At 45.5% G+C, this 23,088-nt stretch overlaps 1 protein-coding gene and 1 non-coding gene across 3 annotated transcripts in view; one reads left to right on the top strand and one right to left on the bottom strand.

Annotated features, from left to right (window-relative positions):
• Positions 1-23,088, top strand: part of Kazn (kazrin, periplakin interacting protein) — a 908,996-nt gene that overhangs the window by 426,237 nt on the left and 459,671 nt on the right. The gene's annotated exons all lie outside the window — the stretch shown is intronic.
• Positions 7,452-7,526, bottom strand: Trnas-acu (transfer RNA serine (anticodon ACU)). The gene has a single exon. It is a non-coding gene; the product is annotated as a tRNA-Ser (tRNA).

Genomic DNA, 23,088 nt, shown 5'->3' with positions numbered 1-23,088 from the left:
GATGGTGTTATTACCTATGTAGTATCTTCGACCCACAAATGAGAGAAATTGTGATGGTTTGTCTTTCTGAGACTGACTTAATTCGCGTAATATTGTTATTTTCAGTTGCACCCAATGAGGTTTAAGTTTTAGTTACAAAAAAGAGTTCTCCAACTACGAAACATCCAGTCCACATAAGTTCACTGCTGAATTCAACAAGATTGCCACAAAAACAAAAAAACAAAACAAACTAATGCCAGTGCTTCTCAAACTAGTCCATAAATTAGAACGGCAAGACACAATACCAGTCTCTTTATCCAAAGCCAGGGTTACCCTGATATCCAAACCAAATGAAGACACAGCAAAGAAAACAATTATAGGCCAAACTTTATATGAAAAGATGGCAGAGAGATTAATGCAGTTTTGGATAGAGAGTAGAAAGCTATGCCCCCTGCACACTTGTCTATAAAGTAGTATCCTCCCGTGCAGCTTCCCTAGAAGGATAAGAGCTGTGACACCCCCAAGATCATGGTACAGATCTTGGCTTTGTTCTGGGTAACTCAGAAGAGCTGTGGAATAGCCTTGAGCAAAACAGGGATGGTACTGGCCTGTGTTCAGAGGTCAGTCTAGGTGCCCAGCCCCCTGTGTCATTCACATATATGCTAGGGACCCTTTAGGCATAGAGATGATTGGCCCCTGACCTCAAGATGTCTTCTGACTTGTTTATAATGAACCACACTTAGAAAACTTTCAGTCCCGTTTTGCCTTGGACTCCAGCCTGGAATTCCTTCTAAAGCAGGTAGGCAGCTAGGAGGGGAGCCAGCATTCGGCTCTCCATAGATGTTCAGACAGGTGTAGGGGCCACTTTCCCCAGTGCTGCAGCTGATAAGGGGCAGGGCCAGCTCTCCAGCTCTTATCACCGCAGGGCCAGCTCTTCTAACTGCCTCAGGCATCCATAGGTGGGGGTGGGAAGGTGGGGGGATGGCTTCCCCGCTGTTGCTACCACATGAGAGATGAGTAATGGGGAGTTGTTTCCCATGTTTACAGCACCAGGGCTGGTTCACCCACACCACAGCACTCTACTGTGCTGCCCAGATGAAGTGCCAGGTTCACTTTCCTGAGTTCTGCAGCTGGCACAGGGGAGGGTCAGCTTTCTCACCCACCATGGGGGGCACCCATCTCTTGCCCTCAGCACCACATGGCAGATGAGGGGGATGCGGAGCTATGCCACCTACACCCCCTCAGGATTACCTCAGCTGTGCCTCTGCCAACAGGATCAGCTCCACCACACTGCCCACATGAGGAACAGGGCCCGCTTTCCTGACTGCTGCAGTTGGTAAGGGGAGGGTCAGCTCCCTTGTCTATCACAGGCAGTGAGGGACAAGGAGGAAGGGGGGTGCATCTCTCCCCAGTCCATACTGCTGGCCAGTAGTGGGGGACAGATCTCCCATGCTCACAACTTTGGGGCTGGCTCACTTCCGCCAACGGGGTTGGGTTTTTACCTGCCCATGCAAGGTGCAGGGCCTGCTTTCCCAAGTGTTGCAGCTGGTAGGGACCAGGAATAGCTCTCCAGCTCTTGTGACCTCAGGGCCAGCTCTTCCATCCGCCTCTGATGTTGATATGGGTGGGGGGCATCTCTTCCCTGCCCATGCGATCATGTGGCAGATGAGGGGTGGGGCTAGGTCTTTCATGCTTATGTTCTCAGGGTTGCAGGGTCAGTTCCACTGGGCAGCTCAGAGGACGTGCAGGGTCCGCTTTCCTGAGTGTTGCATCTGGTAAAGCGGTCAGCTCCCTCTCCAGCTGGAGGAGGTGGGAGCTATTAGGGAGGCATCTTTCCTTCATCCCCACTACCACACCAAAGAAGAGGGAGGCAGTACCAACTATGCTCCTCATATGCCGTCAAGCCTGGCTCACCTGCACCCTGTCTACACGATAAGCCGCGTAAAGATGAAAAATTCACAGAGAGTCTGGATTCTTTGTATTATTGTGTTTTCTTTAAAATTTTTGACTGTGAAGGAGCTAAGTACAGAGAGACATTTCATTATATGGGCTGCCAAGTGGAACCAGAACGGATATCATGAGGGTATGACTTCAGAATTTGGGTCTAAGGATATGATGCTTTGGAGAGAGTCTTCTTTTGTTTTCACAGAGGATGAGACCCTGTTCATTTCTTCAATTCCGATTTGGTATGATGGACCACGTCCTCCTGAAGGGTTGCTGTGAACATCTTCAGAAAATTGCTTTGCTCAACTGCCAACTGAGATGAAACTGGCAAACAGGTTACACCCTAAGATCATTAACGACGCCCCCATTCAGCAGGAAGCAGTTTGGAGAGAAAAAACTGCGCCCATGTTCCCAAATATGGTTTATAAGTTCTTTTACATTTAAAGGGGGAAATGATATAGGTATGAATAATTTGCATTAGTATAGATTTTGCTTTATTGATAGAGATTTACGGTCAATTTTGTTACATGTATAAATGTTTCTGATGTAATTTTTACTTGATAACTGTTTTGTTATATGTAATTTTGCTATGTTAAGGTTAAAGCCTTTCTTTTTTGTTTAAACAGAAAAAGGGGAAGTGATGTGGGAGTGTCATATCAATCTGTTGATTTCATTTGGTTAAGCAATAAAGAAACTGCTAGGCCCATTTGATAGGCCCACCCTTAGGTGGGAGGAGTAAACAGAACAGAACGCTGGGAGGAAGAGGAAGTGAGGGCAGACTCCACAGCTCTCCTCTCCGGAGCAGACGACTTCAGAGAGACGCCATGCTGCCCGCTCCAGGGAAGACACACGCTATGAAGCTCCAACCCAGGATGGACTTAGGCTAGAATCTTCCCGGTAAGCGCACCTAGGGGCGCTACACAGATGATTAGAAATGGGCCAGAGCAGTGTTTAAAAGAATACAGTGTCCGTGTAATTATTTGGGGCATAAGCTAGCCGAGCCAGGCGGCTGGGGATTTGGGGACACAGCCCTGCCGCAGCTCCCATATTACTACACTCTACTGTCCTGCCCAGGCGAGGCAGAGGGCCCCTTTCTGCTGAGTGCTGCAGCCAGTGCGGGGCTGGGTCAGGTCCCCCACCTGCTGCAGGTATTAAGGGGCAAGGGGAGGAGGGAATCTTTCCCTTATCCACACTACCACATGGCAGACAAGAGGGATGTGACTGGCAATCCCGTCCTCATAACCTCTGCCCATGCCACAGAATCAACTCTATTGTTCTGCCCAAGTGAGGAGTAGGCCCTCTCCCCTGGGTGCTTCAGGTGCTGAGGGGTGGAGCCAACTCCATACAGACCTATCCTCTCCTCCTGCGTCAGGGTTACAGACCAAGTCACGGCCCTAATGCTTGAGCTCTTAATGAGGCTTCTGAGGTTCCGGCTCAGAGTCTCATGTTTGCGCAGCAAGCTCATTACCAGCTGAGCTGTGACTCCACCCCTGGCCTCCATCAATCCGTCAATCCCATTCTCAGGAGCTTCCTCCTCCTCATCTAGTCGCATCCTGAAATGCTCGCCACCTTCTGACACACAAACAGAAGTAACTTTCAACAAACGGACAGCAGCAAGAAACCAAAATTTCAGATACATCAGAGTGTATCAGTCAGTTACACCACAGTAACAAACAACTCCCAGAATGCTTCAAACAAAAAAGACTTCATTGTTTCTTCTACTCCTGTCCTAGTGCAGGGTAGAGGAGTCCCAGCTCACCATACTAATTCTGGAACCCTGAGGAGCTGAGTCCCTACCGTCTTGTGATGGCACCAGATCTAGGTGAGGCTTCCAGTCCACTGCCATGGGAGAAAGGAGCTCAAGCAGCACAAGGCCTGACCAGCTCTCCATAACCTCTTTAGGCAAAACCAGTGCCACGGCTACACCCTCTGGCAGCAACTGAGGAAGTGGTATTCAGCCTACGTCTGAAGGTGGAAGAGAAAGGAACAATTCTGAGGGCACTGGTCTGGGCTGGCCTATGTGGAAGCAGTACTATAAAGGTGTCTGCACACCAAAGGCTACAATCATAGGAGTCATGGGACATCATGAGAAGATGGTCTCTGTAGCTGTAATAAAAATAAACTGTACAATAACAGAGGAAAGGATAGGCTAGATAGGAAGCCATCACAGGCATCCAGAAGATGATGCATTGGTCTGGGTTTCAGCACTGACAATGAAGAGAAAAGGGATGAGGGTGGGATAGAAGCATTACATATTGCTTCACTGGTTAACTGGAGATGTGGAAGAAGGTGTTGGGAGACACAGGAGAAGACAAATAGATTCATCCGGGGAGAGGTCATAGATAGCTATTAGATGGACGTGTGAATGGATAGATGGATGCATGGATGCATGGCGGGATAGATTACTGATGGCTGTAAATGGTGGGTGTTTAGTGAGTGTGAGGCTATTGGATGGATGGTGGATGGATATTAGATGGATTGTAAATGATGGGTATTTAGTAAGTAGAAAGATATTGGATCTGTATAAACAAAGATAAAAACATAGGTTATACATGCATTGCGAGTGATGGATTGTTAATGAGAATACAGACATTTGGTGGGTAGACCTCCTTTGGGATTTTTTTTTTTTTAGCCTATACCCTTCTTGACAGAAAAACCCTTAAAGAACAGTTAACCCTTAGAGGCTTCACTGTCTTCAACTGAGAACTGGACTGTAAGCCATTTATTCTCTTAACAGTGTGACAAACAGAGAGACGTTGTCTTCCGAGGCACCTTCCCAGTGCTCAGAACCCCATTATCACTATTTATGTCCTGCATCCCACCTGACACTTCATAACTTGCGTAGTCCAGCCATCACTCTCCCCACGGCTCAGCTCCAACCATTCAGATTCCAACTCTGCGCCTACACCCAACAAAACCAAAACATTTCTACTGAAAGTCTGGAGGTGCCTGTTGATGGACAGAGGAGACAATACAGCTTGTAGAGTGATCCGTGCTATCCAGTACCTCCATCCTCCAGTCATAATCATGAATTCCTTGTGATGGGTTTTTAATATGGGGAACATTCCTCTGAGTATTCATGAATAATTAAACTGAGCTTAAACCTAAGTTGGAAGGCACTCATTTCGCTGGCAATGGTGTGAGGCAAAGAAGAGCCCAATGGGTGTCTTTGTTACACTAAATAATTTGGGGGGAAGGATTTCCTAATTTCCATCTTCTCCATCTGAGGGAGGAAAGCTTTAATAGGCTCCTAGGTGCGCCGCTCTGCCTTCGGTGGTTTTGCTCAACTTGATCAAAGAAAGAGGAGGATGGAGACAAGGCTGGCGCTGTGTGGTCCTCATTGGGGCATTTCCTGCTCTCTTCCAATGCTCCTGGAAACCCTGCAGACAAACCGGCCCCTGCGATCCTGCAGAGGGTCAGCTGAGGTGTTCACAGGTCATGTGATGCAGAGACCAGAGGTGTATGCTCATATCTGATTTCAGTGGGGAGCTCTTCACCGGGCCGCCACACTGGCTGCCTGGCAGGACACCATCCCTCAGAATCATTCACCATGCTTATTCCTTCCCCTCCCTCCTCATTGTGGGCAGCTATTGATCTTCGGGCAGGACTCTGCCCTTGGCCTCCAACACTTTCACAATTTCCTCCCCACTTTTCAAATGAGCCTTATCATTCCCCTGATTGTCGAGGTTCGTCTTTGTTCTTTGGACAACAATAGATGATTCAGTAATGGTGTGTCACAGAGCAGGAGGGACGGACGTGAGGGCGACCTTTGTTAGATTAAGTTTGGCTTCCCCACCTCTCTGTGGCATTGTGGAATTTTTATCAGAAGACAGACAATAGGGAAGGCACTATGTGGAGCCAAGTGCTTCCCAAAATTGTGCTAGCAATTACTTTTCTCGATACAGTAATAATTACTGATAATGATTTCCTATAAATTGTAGCCATATTAATATATCAATGAGGATATTGTATATTCGGTTGGTTTAAAAGCTCCTGAAGAACATGCCTGACTCTTAGATCCCATCCTATCTTTCCTTCCAAATCTAAGTCTTGGTTAAGTCCCTGCCTTGTGAACAGAAAAGATGATACAGTCATCAAAGAAGGTTCCAGAAGCTTTGCCTCACCCTGTGGTATCGGGTTCCTTGCCCACTTCCTTCACCTTGTTCACTTCTCTAGCCACAGTGGTTTTATTCTTAACCCCCAACAATACCAAGCATGCCCCTGCCTCAGGACTTTCGTACCTGTTTCCCTTCTGTCTGGGATGCTCTTTTTGAATAAACGTGACTGGCACTCTCATCTCCTTTCCATTATTCATGTCTCAGTGAAAATGTCACCAGCCTAGAAATGCTTAAGATTATCTATCCCTTGCAGTGCTGTTTCCCTCTCCATTCTCTCTCTCTCTCTCTCTCTCTCTCTCTCTCTCTCTCTCTCTCTCTCTCTCTCTCTCTCTTTCTCTCTCTCCCTCTCCCTCTCTCTCTCCCTCTCTCTCTCCCTCTCTCCCTCCCTCCCTTATCAAATGACTCCAACTTGGGACTTGAACTGCTACCCTGATGCACTTGTGGTTTCAAGGCAAGTACCTTCGCGGACCTATTTGGCTGCACATAGCCACCTTTAACTCCTATTCCAGAAGCTCTGACACCTTCTTCAGAACTCTGAGGACACCAAGCATTCGTGTAGTACACATACATACATGTAGGCAAAACACTCATACATATCAAAATAACACCGGTACATATAAAAATAAACAACTCTTCTATCAGAAGGGCACAAGAGCATTTTTCCAAGTGCCCTCCAAGACGGTGAGAGCAATTCAATTTGTTGAACTGCCAACAGCTCAAGAGCTGAGTCACCTCTTCCAACACAGACAAACGGAGATTCGAATGATTGACATGCCCTAGGCATCTGTGTGGTGGGGCGGAGGAGTCACAGGAGGGCAGGGGCAGGGCTGTGCGGGCCTCTATGGATGATGCAGCCAGCCATCCTACCTGTGTGACAGAGCAGGGCAGCTACGCTTCTCCTGTGGATGTAGCTACCATGAGACAAGACCTACAGATTCCCAGTGTGACAGAAAAGCCAGCTACAGGTAAGGGCAGCATGGTACTGTTATGCCGCCAACAACACCGTGTTTAATGAACCCGCCACGCCCTCGTGGGGGCCATCTGTGCCCTCAAGTTCTGAACATACTAACGAGAGAGAAGCATTGGAATGCACAGTGGCAATAGAGTGTCCCCGAGAAATGATGGGGAAAGACCACATTCAGAGTTTTCTCAGATGTGCAAGGGACAGCGGAAACTTTAGGAAGCTCTCATATTGACAGAAGTCTTAGATACTCATGCATGCACAATTAGTCAGTTGTATTTCCATGGGTTTTGTGTGTGACTGGGTTTTGTTTTTGTTTTTTGAGACAGGCTCTCAGGTAACCCAGGATAGCCCCAAACTTTCTATGCAGACAGGGATTGCCTCAAACATCTAATCCTCCTGCCTTCATTTTTTGAACTCCAGGATTACAGGTTTCTACCACAACATCTTGTTTATATGGACCTGGGAATTGAACCCATGGCCTTTTGCATAGTAGGCAAACACTCTACCAACTGAGCTACAGCCCCAGCCAAATTTTTCTTTTATTAAAAAACAAAACAAAACAAAACAGAGCAAGAAGTAAGTAAACAAGCAACTAATCAACCTTAAATGATGAGGGGGTGGGTTATGGCACCCAACCTCTTAAGTTCAAATCCTGCCTCTGACTTCTATGTATTGTGGCATGCCAGACAACTTTCCAGCTCTCTCAGTTTCAGCATCTATAAAGAGATGGGAAGAAACAAACCCCGCTTCCCAGGGGATGGAGAAGGGGAGATGAATGAGAAAATGAATGGCTTTAAAAGCTGGTGGCCCAAAATAAGGGCTCTTAAGGCAGATATTATTACTAGTGATATGGTTGCTGTTGTTTTGGGTGATTAAAAAATGGTTGGCACTGTTCTGGTTTTCTAGAAAGTTCCATGAAGAATAAGTGGCAGGTTCTAAGTTCCAGCTCCTGAACCTCGGAGGTGGGCACTGATGTCACATTTGATCTCAAGGACTTCTATTTTGATGCTAGGTGTTCAGGTGGTAAAGAGGGAGACTGCAGCTGTGCTTCACAGTGGGACATTTCATTTGCGAATTAATAATTTACTGAGCAGTGATGGCCGTCCTAAATTGCTTATCAAAGGGAGGGGGTCCCAACCCGGTATGAAAAAATGGGAAATGAGCTCCAGGTTCAGCCAGAACCCTCTTTCAAAGTAAAATTAAGTGGAGAGCAATAGAGACAGACACCAGACAGACAGCCTTTGACCTCCACACCTGCACATGTACATATACTACATAAACATACACACACACACACACACACACACACAAGATAGATAGGTAGGTGGATAGATGATAGATAGAAAGATATAGGTAGATAGATAGATAGATACATACATACATACACACATATATACATACACATACACACACAAGATAAGTAGGTAGATAGATGATAGAAAGATAGATACATGCATACATACACACACACATACATACATACATACATACATGATAAACAAGGTAGACAATTCCTGAGAATCAACAACTGAAATTGTTCACTAGCATCCATGCACAAATATACCCATGTCCCCAAGACATGCAAATGCACCTGCACACATACCAATGTATACATATACACATGCACAAGCAAGCATACAAAAATGGGAACTGAATACACAAGGCAATTAGAAGAGAAAGTGTGGGAAGCCAGAGATATGCTTAAATGGTGAGATGAGGGCCAGAGCAAAGGAGGCTGGGGGATACCTGTGAATGGATCCTGACTCCTGCCTTTCTGGGGAATGTTCTAGAACTCTAGAATCCCAGGTTAGAGCCCCATGGATCTGCAAGTCAGTTACTCAAGATTTACATAAAACCCACGACACAGGAGAGAATTACATGTTCTATGTGGGAAAGTCCAGGCAGATGGGTTAAGACAGATGATGTGGGATTCCCCTCTGTATACTGTGAATATGTTTTATTATCATTGGTCAATAAAGAAGCTGCTCTGGCCTATGGCAGGGCCAGAATATAGCAAGGTGGGAAATCCAAGCAGAGATAGAGGCAGGAAAGAAGGCGGAGTCAGGGAGACGCCATGTAGCTGCCAAAGGAGAAAGATGCCAAAACCCTAACCAGTAAGTCACAGCCTTGTGATAATACACAGATGAATAGAAATGGGTTAATTTAAGATGTAAGAGCTAGCTAGGAATACACCTAAGCCATTGGTCAAATAGTGTTATAATTAACATAGTTTTTGTTTGACTATTTGGGTCTGGGAGACCAGGAAACAAAAGCACAGACTCCACTTACAGCCAAATGTGTTGCTTTCTAAAGTGACAGGCTTCCTCAAAGCTCCACAAAGGTAGCCAGAGAACTTGTAGGTGATTCAGGGAGGGAAGACTTTCTGAGCAATGGTGGGGGACCACACAGGAAGAAACCAGACCCATGAAGGCCATTCACCAAGTAACAGTTTCACCCTTCCCTCTCCCAGCCCCAACCCTAACTTCCAGCCAGAGACAAAACATCAATGCCAACAGGGCAACCAGAGCTCAGAGGAAAAACTGGTCCATGGGTAGATACACAGGCTGTACTTCTTCCAGGCACTCAGAACCCAAATAAAAGCAGAGGGCCTAGGGAAGTCTGTGAATAGATTTCTGGTAGATATGGTGGATGCTTTGGAGTCCACCCTCTGGGCTATGCTCACCTCTGTGGTTCTTTCTCCTCCAATTCCTCCAATTAGGGACTTAGCTTCCCACACCCTCTGGGAAACAGATAGGAGAATGGCTCTCCATGCTGAGCTTAACTGTTCCAGAAAGCATCCCCCGTGGGTTAATATCACCAGTAAAGGAAGGAGTTGGGAGAGGCCTTAGCAGGAAGGCATTGAGGGTCTTTGCGGAGCTGTGTTTAGTCATTGCGGTAAAGAAGAATGAACATTTTTCTTAGTACCTGGCAGGAACTCCAGTGGCTTGCAGAAAGGCAAAACAGGGGGCTTCATTTGTGTTGTGTTGTGTTGTGCGTGTGTGTGTGTGTGTGTGTGTGTGTGTGTGTAAATATGGCACATGCATGCCATGCCGCATTAGAGGTCAGAGGAGAGCCTATAGAGTTGGTCCTTGCCTTCCACTGTGTTGCCACAGGGTCTCTCATTCATTGCTACATAAACCAAGCTAGCTGGCCTAAGGGCACCTCAAGATTCTCCTGTCTCTGCATCCACCTCCCAGTGGGCAAGCACTGCACACGGGGCTTCCGGGGCCATGGATGCTCTAGGGTCCTAGGGATCTATACTCAAGTCATCCGGTTTGTGTGGCGAGAATTGTACCCACTGAATCATCTCCCCAGCCTAGAGTCTGTTTATGAGTGCAGCGAGCAAGTGGTTTCCACGTGCCCTGAGTCAGTAGGAGCTGATGGCAGCCTATGATCAAGGTCATGGACTCTGGCATCTGGCCACCTGAATTAATATTGTGTACTGCTAGGCAAGGATCCTTGGGCAAGTACATAACCTCCTTGGCCCTTAGTTTCCTCTTTAAAGTTGGGTACAGTTTCTGAATATGGAGCTAGCCTGAGGCTTCACTGAATAAGTGCACACAAACCCCACTAAGCTTTCCTCCGAGCACGCCTACATGCCAAGCCCTCTGTACACGGGGGATGCTTTCCTCCTGATTTTGTTTCCATTCAAGTTTACACTTCAGTTGTTCAACGCAAGGCCTCAGATTTGATTTCTCTTCCAATAATGAAAGCCACCCAAACCCCAGGCCACTTTCTAGCTAAGAAGATTTAACATGAATATTTTAATATTGTGAGGATGGATGGGAGGATGAATGTGAGAATACATGGGTGGATGGATTAATGGGTGGATGGACAAATGGATGGACGGACGGACGGATGGATGGATGAGTGGATGGATGAATAGATAAGTAGGAGGATGGATGGGTGGACAGGTAGGTGGATGGATGGATGGATGGATAGACAGACAGATAGATATGGATAGATGGATGGATGGATGGATGGATGAATGCAATGATGGATGAAGGCCTATAGCGTCAGGGAACACTCATGACATCATATGTTAACCAATCAAGGATAGAACCAAAAAGCAACTTGTTTGTAGCAGCCATTCTGTGATATGTATCTTGGGGTTTGGTAGTGTAGTTTGCAAAGGGAAAAGTTCTAACCTCCATGATGTTCTCTTCACTCTGACGGCTGTTTCTTTTGTTCTGCAAAACATCTTCCTTGGCTACGACCCCATTTGTCCATGTCCAGTTTCATTGCCTGTGTCCTATGGATTTTATCAAAACGCTGTGCATGGCCCTATATCAAGGAGTCTCTCCCTTTCATTTGGCCCTAGAAGTTTACAGCTTCGTGTCTGCATATGGAGCTAGCCTGAGGCTTCACTGGATAAGTGCACACCAATCCCACTAAGCTTTCCTCTGAGCACGCCTACATGCCAAGTCCTCTGTACATGGGGGATGCTTTCCTCCTGATTTTGTTAAGCCTTTGGTCCACCTTGACTTCACTTCTTATGGCATGAGATGTGGTCTATTATCAGTTCCCTGCATTTGGACATCTGGTTTACACATAGACAGCGACCCTTCCCTGCCACATTCTCACCTTCTTAGATAATTGATGTGTGAATTTATTTCCTTTTTGTGTCAATATGTGGTTATATTTTGTTTGTGATCTAACAAATAAAGCTTGCCTGAAGATCAGAGTGCAGAGCTAAGCCACTAGTTAGCCACAGAGGCCAGGCACACACCTTTAAACCCAGCACTCGGAAGATAGAGGCAGATGTATCTCCGTGAGCTGAAGGTTATCCTGGACAACACAACATTGATCTAGTCTAAAAGAGAAACAGAGTCAGATGGTGGTGGCTCACACTTTTAATCCCAGTACTTGGGAGTCACACACCTTTAATCCCAGCACTAAGGAGGTGGAGGCAGGCAGGGATATGGCTGGGTAGAGAGAAGAACATAAGGCAGGAGGAGATAGGAGCTCATTACATTCAGCCTGGGGACTTTAGAGACAGAATATCCCATTTAGTCTGAGGACTCATAGGTCCAGGATCTTGCCCCCTTGGTTCTGAGAATTTCGTAGAGGTAAGAACTCGTGACTGGCTGCTCTGCTTCTCTGATTTTTCAGCTTTCACCCCCTAATATCCGACTCCGGGTTTTCATTACTAAGACCAATTAGAAATCACGCTCCACCAATGTCACGCTGCTTCGCAACTGTTGTTCTATTTTAAAATCAGATCTGTTGCGCCTTTAGCTTTGTAGCATTTGCTCAAAAATCCTTTCAAGTAGAAGGGACAAGTCCAAAGGACCTGTTAGACAATACGGTGGCCATAGTCAGTAATAATGTCGTGTGTTCTGGAAAACTCTGGGAGAAACAAGTTCTAAGAACAAGATTCTCTGCACAGGAAAGTAACCGTCTGAGATATCCACGCTCATTATTTCAACTGAGACATTCCATGGTTTGTATTTCAAAATGTCAGGCTCCACACTGTAAAAACAATTTTGTCAATGGAGAACAAAAAGCTGTATTGTGTTATTTCCCTGAGCCCAAAGCAGAGAAAAAAGTAACTCAGCTCTTGTAGGGACCATAATCCCCTCCATGGCGCTATGTAACACATAATACCAACACTCATTGACATACAGTAAGCATGTTATGGGGCCATGGCTCTAAAAGCCGGCTGTTTGGTTCTGCTGGTCCAAGGCTAAAGTTCATCAAGGCTCATCCCCTGTCTCTAAAATCCTGGCTGGGCTTTATCATGGGCTGGGTCTCATCTGGGCCACTGTGACAATTTAGCCCTGCTCCATGGGGCTCATGACCCTGCAGACCAGCCCAGATACATTTCTATAGCCAACATAATAGTGTGAGAAGAGCTGCAGGGATGACTTATCCAGCTTCTGCCTGTTCCACCTTGGCTGTCATAACCTGGCCGGCGTGTGTCACCACAAGGCAGCAGTCAGGAAAAGGAGCAGGAACACCCAACCCTGGCCCTTGTGCCAGGATCAAAGGATGCAAACTTGTACAGCAGAAGGCTTAAATCCAGGAAGGGGTAAAGAATTGGGGTCATCTGTCAATCAAACTATCACAAATCAAAAAGGGGTGACCAGTATTGACTGCAGGGGAGGACAGAGGAAAATTACAAGAACATCAAATCCACTGAGAGGAAGGCCAAGAAAACTCATAAAATAGAACTTGGAGTTGTTAAATGGACCCTTCGTGTGTTTGTGTGTGTGTGTGTGTGTGTGTGTGTGTGTATGGGTATATACATGTGGGGGGAATATGAATGTTCATCTAGGTGTATATATACCTGTGTGTGCATATATGTGTGAATGAGTGCCTGCATGTATGTACATAGAAGCCAGAGCACACTGAGTGTGTTCCTTAATCTCTCATTGTATTATTTTTTGAGGTAGGATCTCTCACTGAGCCTGGATCTCATTAATTCACCTTGAGTGGCTGACCAATGAGATCTTATCTCTGCTCCCCTGTGTTGTTGGTATTATAGACACACACTTCCACCCATGCGTGGTGAAGTTTCAAATGCAGGTTCTGATGCTTGTATAGCAAGCATTTCCCCAAATGGAATGTCTTCTTAATCCCAAATGATGTAATCCTTGTACAAACTTTTTTTTTCTGTTTGGTTTTGTCGAGACAGAGTTTCTTGTTTTCCAGGCTGGCCGCTAACTCATTAAGTAGCCCAGGCTGCCCTCCACGTTCTGATCCTCGTATCTACCTCCCAAGTGGCATGACTGTAGGCATGCACCACCAGGCATGGATCCTTTTATAACCTTTTTTTCTTTACATTTAGGGAAGCATAGATTGTCCCAGTCTACTCTTTGCTAAAACTCAGGTCTTAAAATCTCTCCGAGTGTCTCGTCTCACTTACTTTAAATAAACCCGTGACTTAGCAGTCATTTTACCCCATGACCTTAATCTCCCAGGAAATAGATATCCGTGTGAAAACTAATGAGAATACCTTTAAAGAAATTAAGCTTCTTCCTCATTTCCACTAGATTTGACTCTAATTTGTAGATGAAGGCTTGAGAGCGCTCTCTGTCATTCCACGGAGTCTCTGCTGAGACCTACTAGGAAGATCACAATTGAAATTATCTTCAGCGTGATGGGATCCCACATTCCCACCAGGCACACTGGTGGCTGAAATCCTCGCGCCTACTCTAGATAGACCCTCAGATGATAAACTGAAGACGTGAGAATTTAGAGCTCTTGTTGGTCCTGCCTGGCTCTACGTGCCTCATACCAAAGCCATCTCGGGAACACCCTTCCTGGCCCCCTGTTGTTTTATAAGCACAGTCAGCCACTTTAATAGCCTGCACATTTAAGATCCATAAAGGATAATGCACAGAGAAGATGCTCAAGGCAGATAGACTGGACAGAAAGTCCTTCTGATAATCAATTTCTAACTGGGTAATAAGAGTTGACATCACACCACTGTCACTCCCAATTGGGGGGGAGAGTTCTGTCCTTTGTCTTTCCCAATGAACTTCACAGCCTAGCCTGGCTGGTTCCAGAACACTGACCACTGGGAAATATTGGGCACCATATGTCTGTTAAGAAGGCCATCTGTTTGACCTCAAGCCTAAATTCCTTGGTAGCTCCCTATAAATTATGGGTTCTGTCACTTAATTCAAACCAATTCTTCACATTCCATGTGGTTTTGCTTATGGCCAAGTTCAACAAAGAAATCTGCCCACTGTGTGCACGTTCAGGAGAAACAGAACTTTTTATTTTTCCTTTTTAGGGGGTTTCTGAAATGATGTAGCTAAGAGCTTAACAGCCATCATGATGACTTCTCTTATGGCTCATAAGGATGCCAGTGCTCAATCAAGAGAGTTAATCATTTTCTTCTAGTCATGATAGATGCTTAGACCACCTCCTTATTTGTTTGTTTACTTATTTAGTGTGTGTATATGTGTGTGTGTGAAGACTCCATGTATGGGCACTCATTACAGAAAACGTGTGTAGGGGTCAGAGGACAACTCTGTGGAGTTGGTTTCCTCCTTCCATCTTTACATTTAGTTCTGGGGAGTAAACTCAGGTCGTCAGATTTGCAAGGCAAGCACCTTTAATCCACTGTGGTGATTTGAATTGTTATGGCCCCCATAGACTTATGTACTTGAGTGCTTGGCCCTTAGGGAATGGCCTTGTTGGAGTGGATACGGCCCTATTGGAGGAAGTGTGTCACTGTGGAGACAGGCTTTGAGGTCTCTTATATTCAGATTATACCTTGTGTGATACACAGTTGCTTCTGCAGCCTGCAGACCAAGATGTAGAACTCTTGGCTCCTCCTCCAGCACCATATCTGCCTCCATGCTGCCATGTCCTGCCATGATGATAATGGACTAAACCTCTGAACCTCTAAGTCAGTCCCAATTAAGTGTTTTCCTTTGGAAGCATTTCCATGGTCATGGTGTCTCTGCACAGCAATAGAAGCCCTAACTACGACACCCATTGAGCTCCTTATTTCCTAACCCCTTTGACCAGATTCTTTGGGACACTATCATAAAGGAAAGAGTAGATGCTGCTACAGTAAGGTTTTTCTGTCTAACCAAAAGACCAAGGTTGAGTTACATGGTGAGTACGACAGCCATGGATACATAGCAAGATCCTATTAAAAGAATGGAATACGACACAGGCAGGGGAGGTATTGTTATGAAGAGGCACCATGAACATGGCAACTCTTATAAAGGAAAAAAATTTAATGGGGGAGGGGCTCACTTATAGGTTCAGAAGTTCCATCCATTCTTGTCCCAGCAGGGAGCATGGTAGTATGCAGGCAGATGTGGCAAAGTAGCTGAGAGTACCTCCATCCTGCAGGCAACAGGAAAATGGTCTGAGTGCCACACAGAGGGAAGCTTTGCCGTGGGACAATGGTAGTGTACCCTGTAAAGATTTGTCACTTATATTGCTTTAATAAAATACTGATTGGCCAGTAGCCAGGCAGGAAGTATAGGCGGGGTGACCAGGACAGGAGAATTCTGGGAAGAGGAAAGCGTCAGTCTGCAGTCATTACCCGTAACAAGAGGAAGAAAAATGAGAATTCCTCCCTGGAAATGGGCTAATTTAAGATGTAAGAGTTAATAAGAAGCCTGAGCTAATAGACCAGCCAGTTTATAGTTAATGTAGACCTCTGTTGTGTTTCTTTGGGACTGAACCCTTGTGGAACCAGGCGAGACAGAAACTTCTGTCAACAAAGCTAGAGCAAAAGAGACCTCAAAGCCTGCCCCCACAATGACACACTTCTTTCAACAAGGCCACACCTCCCAATTGTGCCACTCCCTATGGGGGTTAGTTATATTCAAACTACTACAGGAGGTGTCTGTAAAGCACTCGTCACGGGAGCTTTCATTTCTCCACATGCATGTAAAAGTCTGCATGCCTGGAATCCGAGGACTGGGGAGATGGAAAGAGTGTGGGACTCAATGAGCAGTTCTGAACTCACTGGCCAGCCAGTCTAGCTTTAGGCTCAATGAGAGACCCTGTCTTAGATAGCAAGGTGGAAAATGATTAATGAGGACCCTTGATGTCAACCTATGTCCTCCAAGCAAATGCACATACAGGCATGTATATGCCCACACAGACACACACACAGGGAAATGGGGGAGGGAGAGAAACGGATAGAAAACCCAAAAGCCCCACTTTTAAGTCAAAGCTATTCATAAACATTTTATTCAGTTATCGGCATAACCCATTCTCCTGGGGAAACCTCCATCCACCCATCCCCTTTCCAATTTCAGCTTCATGCCTCAACGTGACTAGAGGAACAGACTGCCACGCTGACACCGTATACTCCCCCATTCATGCAGAGAGTAGCGGGTAGAGGCTTTGGTCAGAGAACTGTGTCTCTTCAACTGGAAGGAACAAGCACGGTTGGTTCTGCTGATCCCTTTGATCGTGGCCAAATCGAGCTCCTTTGATAAGGTTATGCTTATATCTCCGCTCCCTGGTCCGAAAGAATGGAGATCCCTCTTTTTGCTCATTGAGACCTCTTTATACAAAGACAAAATTTACACTTTTCTGCTTCAGTTATGCTTTTAAATTTTCTTCATGGTTTTCCTTCTGAAGAAGACATTTTTCACTTCCACACAGCCAACTCAGTCACACATTTTTAACTTGTTTTCATGGTGTATTTATTTAGAATGTTTGGAGGAGTTTGTAGTGAGGAAGCTAGCCAACTATATTGGAGGTTCTTTTTGTTATCCTTTTGTGACTGGTTCTTTTTGAATGAGTCAAAATTTAGTGTCAATTTTATGAATGGATTTTACTATAAAATGTTTATAATTTTTAAATTTCAGAGCTAGAGAGTGTCTCACTCAGTAGTTGTGAACACTGGCTGCTTTTCCAGAGAAGCTGTTTGGTTCTCAGCCTCACATGTGGTTCACAGCCATCTATACTCTGATTCTACAGGATCTGATGCCCTCTCTGACCTCCAGAGGCACCAGGCACATATGTGCTTATACATACATCCATGTAGGCAAAATAGTCACACACATATATATGTATATATTTATAATAAACAAATCTAAAGATAAATAAATTTACCTTAAAATTCTTTTTACATTAAAACCTCAGTATAGGCGGGCGGTGGTGGCACACGCCTTTAATCCCAGCACTGGGGAGGCAGAGGCAGGCGGATCTCTGTGAGTTCAAGACCAGCCTGGTCTACAAGAGCTAGTTCCAGGACAGGCTCCAAAACCACAGAGAAACCCTGTCTTGAAAAACCAAAAATAAACAAACAAACAAATAAATAAACAAACAAATAAATAATAAAATAAAACCTCAGTATAAAAAATCATGCAAATGAAAACATCAGACAGCAAAATTAGCCAGCTCCAAAGACTGTATATCTTAATGAACTTCTATACCATTAGCATAGCCATTCTGAAGGTTATCATGTAGCTCAGGCTGGCCTCATTATATAAATGAAGATGAGAGGATTACCTTGATTCTGATCTTCCTGCCTCTACTCCTTAGTGTTGCACCATCACATCAGGGTATGTGTAGCTCAGCTCCCTCTCTTTCATACAGTCTAGCAGGCCAGAGAATGGTGTCTCCCATAGTTAGGGTGGCTCCTCCCACCCCAGTTAACCTAATCTAGAAGCTTCCCCATAATCACGACCAGAGATTTGACTCCAGGTTAATTCTGTCCCCTATCAAGTTGACAATTAATAGAAGTCAAGGGCTTTATCTGCCAAATTGTCAAGACTGGAAAGACACCAAACGTTGAAGGCCCCTTACCCTTCCTCTTTTAGGTCTCTGGATGGTTTTATGTGTGCAATTGTTTGGCTGTGAACTGTCTCCCCAAGAGGTCAGGTGTTGAAGCCTTGATTCCCCAGCTGGTGGTTCTGAGGGGCAACAGGACTGTGGATATTCTAACGTCAACAAAGGACCAGTCCATTGATGGGTTGAGCCCATCACTGGGTGGGCTGTGAGGAGATGGGCCTAATTGAAAGAAATGGGTTCTGGGGTCTGACTCTGATGGTACCACCTTGTTTCCCTCTGTTTCCCAACTGACACAAAGTGCCACCTTCCTCCTCAAGAGCAATTTGATCGCAGACACCAAGGATTTAAAACAAGTTTACACCCTCAGACAAACCCATCCATTGTCTGATTCCCACATAACTCCAGGACCAATATTTTGGGAACTACTTCTGCAACCCTCTTGCTTACTTGGTCTCCCCCACTGATTCTTTCAAATAGATGTTTGCATCATTTGCTCACATTTCAAGAGAAAACATGAACCCAAAGGCCGTGACTGGAGATGATCAGTTCATTGGAGGGGTCCATCTTTTCTTCTTCTAGAGAGCTGTTTGGCTCTCTTATTTGCTCAAACATTATTTTATTCTCCTCAAAAATATTTTCAGTAATCATTGTCTTCTGTCATATATATATAATCTACCTACTTTCTTAAACGGTGATTACCTGAGAGGCTTTCAGGTCACTCTCGACATTGCCAGGGAGCCTTGGAGTCTCTTGGTTACAGGGGAAACACTTCCATGGCCACCAATGAGTGTGACTGTCCCATATTGATTAACCAGACTTAGCTAACGCTTCCAAAGAGATTTTCTCCATCCTTCAATTAGGAGTAGGTGCTACATCTTACCTGACACATTGCCTGTGCTGGCCATTTATAAATTCTACGTGATTACACCCCTTATCTATGTAAAGGTCCCCTCTTTATTCTATTTAATAACTCTTTCACCCTCTGACTCCTGCCTTGGCTGAAGTAGATCCTGCCACCCCTAAGACTAAAACAAAACCAAATCCTTCAGTTCAGTTTGTATTACCTGCTAATCTTTTTGCCTATCTCTCCATCTTAATCTTTCCATAGTGTGGGTTTTCGGCATCTTACCCAGTCAGACATCTGATAAACGTTGGGCACACATCTCACATCTACTTCCTGTCAAATATTGGCTTAAATTCCTGGGATACAAAGATGAGAAAGAAAATGAAATCTTCTAGAATAGTGCTTCTCAACCTTTCCAATGTTGTGACCCTTTAACACAGTTCCTCATGTTTGGTGACCCCCAACCGTAAACGCATTTTCCTTGCCACTTCATAACTGTGCAGGCTGACGGGAGAACACAGAAAAAGAGAACAGAGCCTTGTCTAGGACAGAGCTGAAACAAGGAATGCCCCCCACATCTCTCTCTCACACACACACACACATACACACCTTTTCCTGAAGCATTCATTGTCTTTTCTCATAGACTGTCTTATTGACTGGCTTCTCTCCCTTCCCCCATGTTGGTCATTGTCAATGAACCATTGAAACAGCTGTCTTTCGTAGTGATGGATGGACTGCCTCCCTCCCTTCAGGGCAGTCACTGTCCACACGAGTGTTGTGCACGCCCCCTTCTAAGTCTACAGAGAGATGACAGGCTGGCGGACCTGGCACCCGACTCAGCCCACACTGTGACAAGGCCCAGGACTCTCACGCGGCTTTCCTAGCATGAGGGGAAGGTCATCATGTGAGCCAAGCCATGGTGTCCAGGAAAAGCCCAAATCCCAAGCAGACCTCATTCCTAGGACCTTTATGGAGTAAACGAGCCTGGAGTAGCTAATTCCTTTTAAGGTGTGCCCTCTCCCACTCGAAATCAAAGAGCATTTGGTACCGTTCATGGACTGCTACCAGGGCCTGGTGAATTTCTAACGCTGCTGAAGTCACTGGTGTAAACAGTCTGGGGAAGGAGCGAGGAACCGTCTCCACAACACACCTACCAAAGCGGGGTGCTCAGAAGAACAGCACCGAAAGTGAGTCTGTGGAAGAAGAAACAAAAGCTCAGGCCTTGAAGGAGGGAGGCAGAATGAAATGCGGGCTGCAGAGGAAGGACGCAGCGGGTTCCAGGGGGTTCAGATAAATATTTAAACTCATTAGGAATTACGAGTCTCCTGGAAGGGTATGCATCATTAATTCCTGGGCAGACAGGTTAACAATGAGTTGGAGCAGAGCTGGCCTCTTGAATTATTCTTTTAATGGAGTTCCCAGGTTAAAGTAGATCTCATTGAAGGTCAATCAATATGTGATTTTATCCAGGCTTGGTGATTAACACAAAACCATAAAGAAGTCCGGTGACAGTCATCATTTTGACTCAATCAAACCTTCCCTGAGGCCTAGAAAGCATGGGATGAGGGCAGTAACCATAGATCAAAGCTGGGACCCCAGTGGGAGAGCTCCCCATCACCCCCAAGCAAGTGCTAAACACCCCCTCCCCCAGTCAATTGGTTCAGTCCACACCCCCAGGCAAAGGGAAGAAATTCAGGCTCCTTCCCTCCCAGAACACGAGACTTACTAGAATAATTTAAAATAATGGTGTAGATTCCGTTTATTTCTTGAATTCCCAATGATCGGTCACAGTGAATTAGTGGGAGTCAGAATTTTCGTTTGACAGCAGTGATTACACCAGGCTCCTGCCAGGCTCCTGCTCTCCCTAACTCTCTCCTTTATTGGAAGTGGCCTCAGGGAAACGGGAGGAAATGAGAAGCCTGAGACCATGTATCTCGGTGATCCACCATTGACTCAGTTAGGAAATTAGGGGTGGAAGGAGGCGTCTAGAAAATGAAATTGCCTCCAGGTCTTGAAAACTCATTCAAGTGCCTTCAACATGCATCCAGGCATAGTGGCATTCATCGGAAGAGGGGCCCCTTGCCCATCGTTATTCTTCAGGGAGTCAGCATACACAACGTTCTTCCTGAATTGAGTGGGTCCTTGGGAGTGAAGTATTACATCTTTCTTTCCTTATGTGTATTTTTTTTCTTTCTTAATGGTCCAGGACTTTTTCCTAAACGCAGGTTTTACCTGATTGAGCATTTTGAGTTGATTAGAGAGGATTTTCCAAGGCTTGCCATTTATTTCTACAGTCTGGCTTTTCACTGAGTCCAGAGAATGAAGAAGAGAGATTCTTGCTGCCATGCGGTTATTTTTAATAAATCGGATTTTCAAAAGGCTTGCTAGCTGCCAGTTCTCTCTCTCTCTCTCTCTCTCTCTCTCTCTCTCTCTCTCTCTCTCTCTCTCTCCCTCCCTCCCTTTCTCTTCCCCTCCCCCCTCTCTCTTTCCCTCCCCCCCCCACTTAAACTCTGCTAAGGTTTAAAAAAACCTGCTATGTTTTTTAAAAAAAATCCCTGCTATAAATGTAACAAGAAGAAAAAAGCAGTTGCCACATCTCTCTTCTTTGCTGATGAAGAATCAAAGTAGGAATAAGAAATGTTTGAAATAAGCAGAAAACAGTCCAAAGGCGAGTGGGAAAATCTACACAGGAACATGAATGGGCTCTTCCAGTTGACGTTCCTTTCTTAAATGTCAACGCTGGTGCCAAGAGGCCAGGGATTCGGGGGACCCCTTGATGTGTGTTATTTTCCCACAGACTTGGAGAGAAGCTTTTCTCTCTGGAGCCAAGAACAGCGTCTTGAAAGACTTATTATCACTCTCAAAAGGGCATTTGATCACCTTGTTCCTTGCATCTAGTTAGATGATACACAAGGGAACGCAACCATGAAAACAGAGGTTTGTGCCAGGTCCCTTTCAATTTGGGGCTCTAAAAAGGAGCCTACTGGAGGCTCTGAGCACAACGATGGACTCTGGAATCCTATCACAGCATTCCTTCAGAGCTGAACACCGCGGGAAAGCATGTGAGAGCCCCAGTGCACAGCATAAGCATGCCCAGATGCTGGGACGTGTGGGATGGGTGGGATGCTGGGACGTGTGGGATGGGTGGGATGCTCAGATGTGTGGGATGGGTGGGATGTTGGGACATGTGGAATGAGTGGGATGCTCGGACGTGTGAAATGAGTGCTTGAGCAGCTTGGAGAGACAGCTGGAAGCAAGGGGAAAACTGCGGAAAACCCTCCGCTCCCGGGGACTCGCAGTTACCGGCTTTCTCTTCATGCCTTGAGCCTAGACCTTGACAAATGAGAACTACATCTCTATCTTTCTCTCTGCCCAGACTAAAGTATTATACAACCTTGAATACAGCATTGTGTTTTATTTTCCAACTCTGCCAAGATTCAATCTAGTCGTATTGAATGTCCAACCAAAGAACCCTGGACTATTACAGAACACGCACAAAGAAATACAGGAAAACCCATAAGCCTCTCTCTCTCTCCAGCTCTGACAGCAATAAGACCCCAACCCCACCTCCGTGCTCTTGGGATTCTAATAAGCGGGGGCAGGGGAGAAGGGAAATTGAATCTCAATTACAAGAGCTCTTAAGGGAATGGGTGTTTTTCATTACATTTACAGAGTTGGGTCTTTTCTATGCTTTACCTAATTCTGTTATTAGAGAAAAAAATCTCTCTTTTTTCCCTCAGATCCAGCCACGAGAGGGTCCAAAGAGGTTTCAATAGTGGCAAATGGTAATAAATCATTTGAAAAGGGAAAACATTTCACCAAAGTAAATCAGACTCATTTTGCTTCCTTACATTCCAGTTTCCATTACTTTCAGGAATGTGTTCAACTCTGAGATGAATAGACCAACCAGAAGCATAATTTATTTGAGTCTAAAGTTGGCCATATGAATTTAGAGCAGAAAAAAATAATGGGGGGTTTAATGCTGTTTGTCGACAGTGGCCTACCCCTTTGAGTCT

The sequence above is a fragment of the Microtus pennsylvanicus genome, chromosome 13 (genome assembly GCF_037038515.1).
Source record: "Microtus pennsylvanicus isolate mMicPen1 chromosome 13, mMicPen1.hap1, whole genome shotgun sequence".
Taxonomy (NCBI): Eukaryota; Metazoa; Chordata; class Mammalia; order Rodentia; family Cricetidae; genus Microtus; species Microtus pennsylvanicus.
The sequence above is the reverse complement of the archived record's forward strand: the minus strand, read 5'-3'. Positions and strand labels throughout refer to the sequence as shown.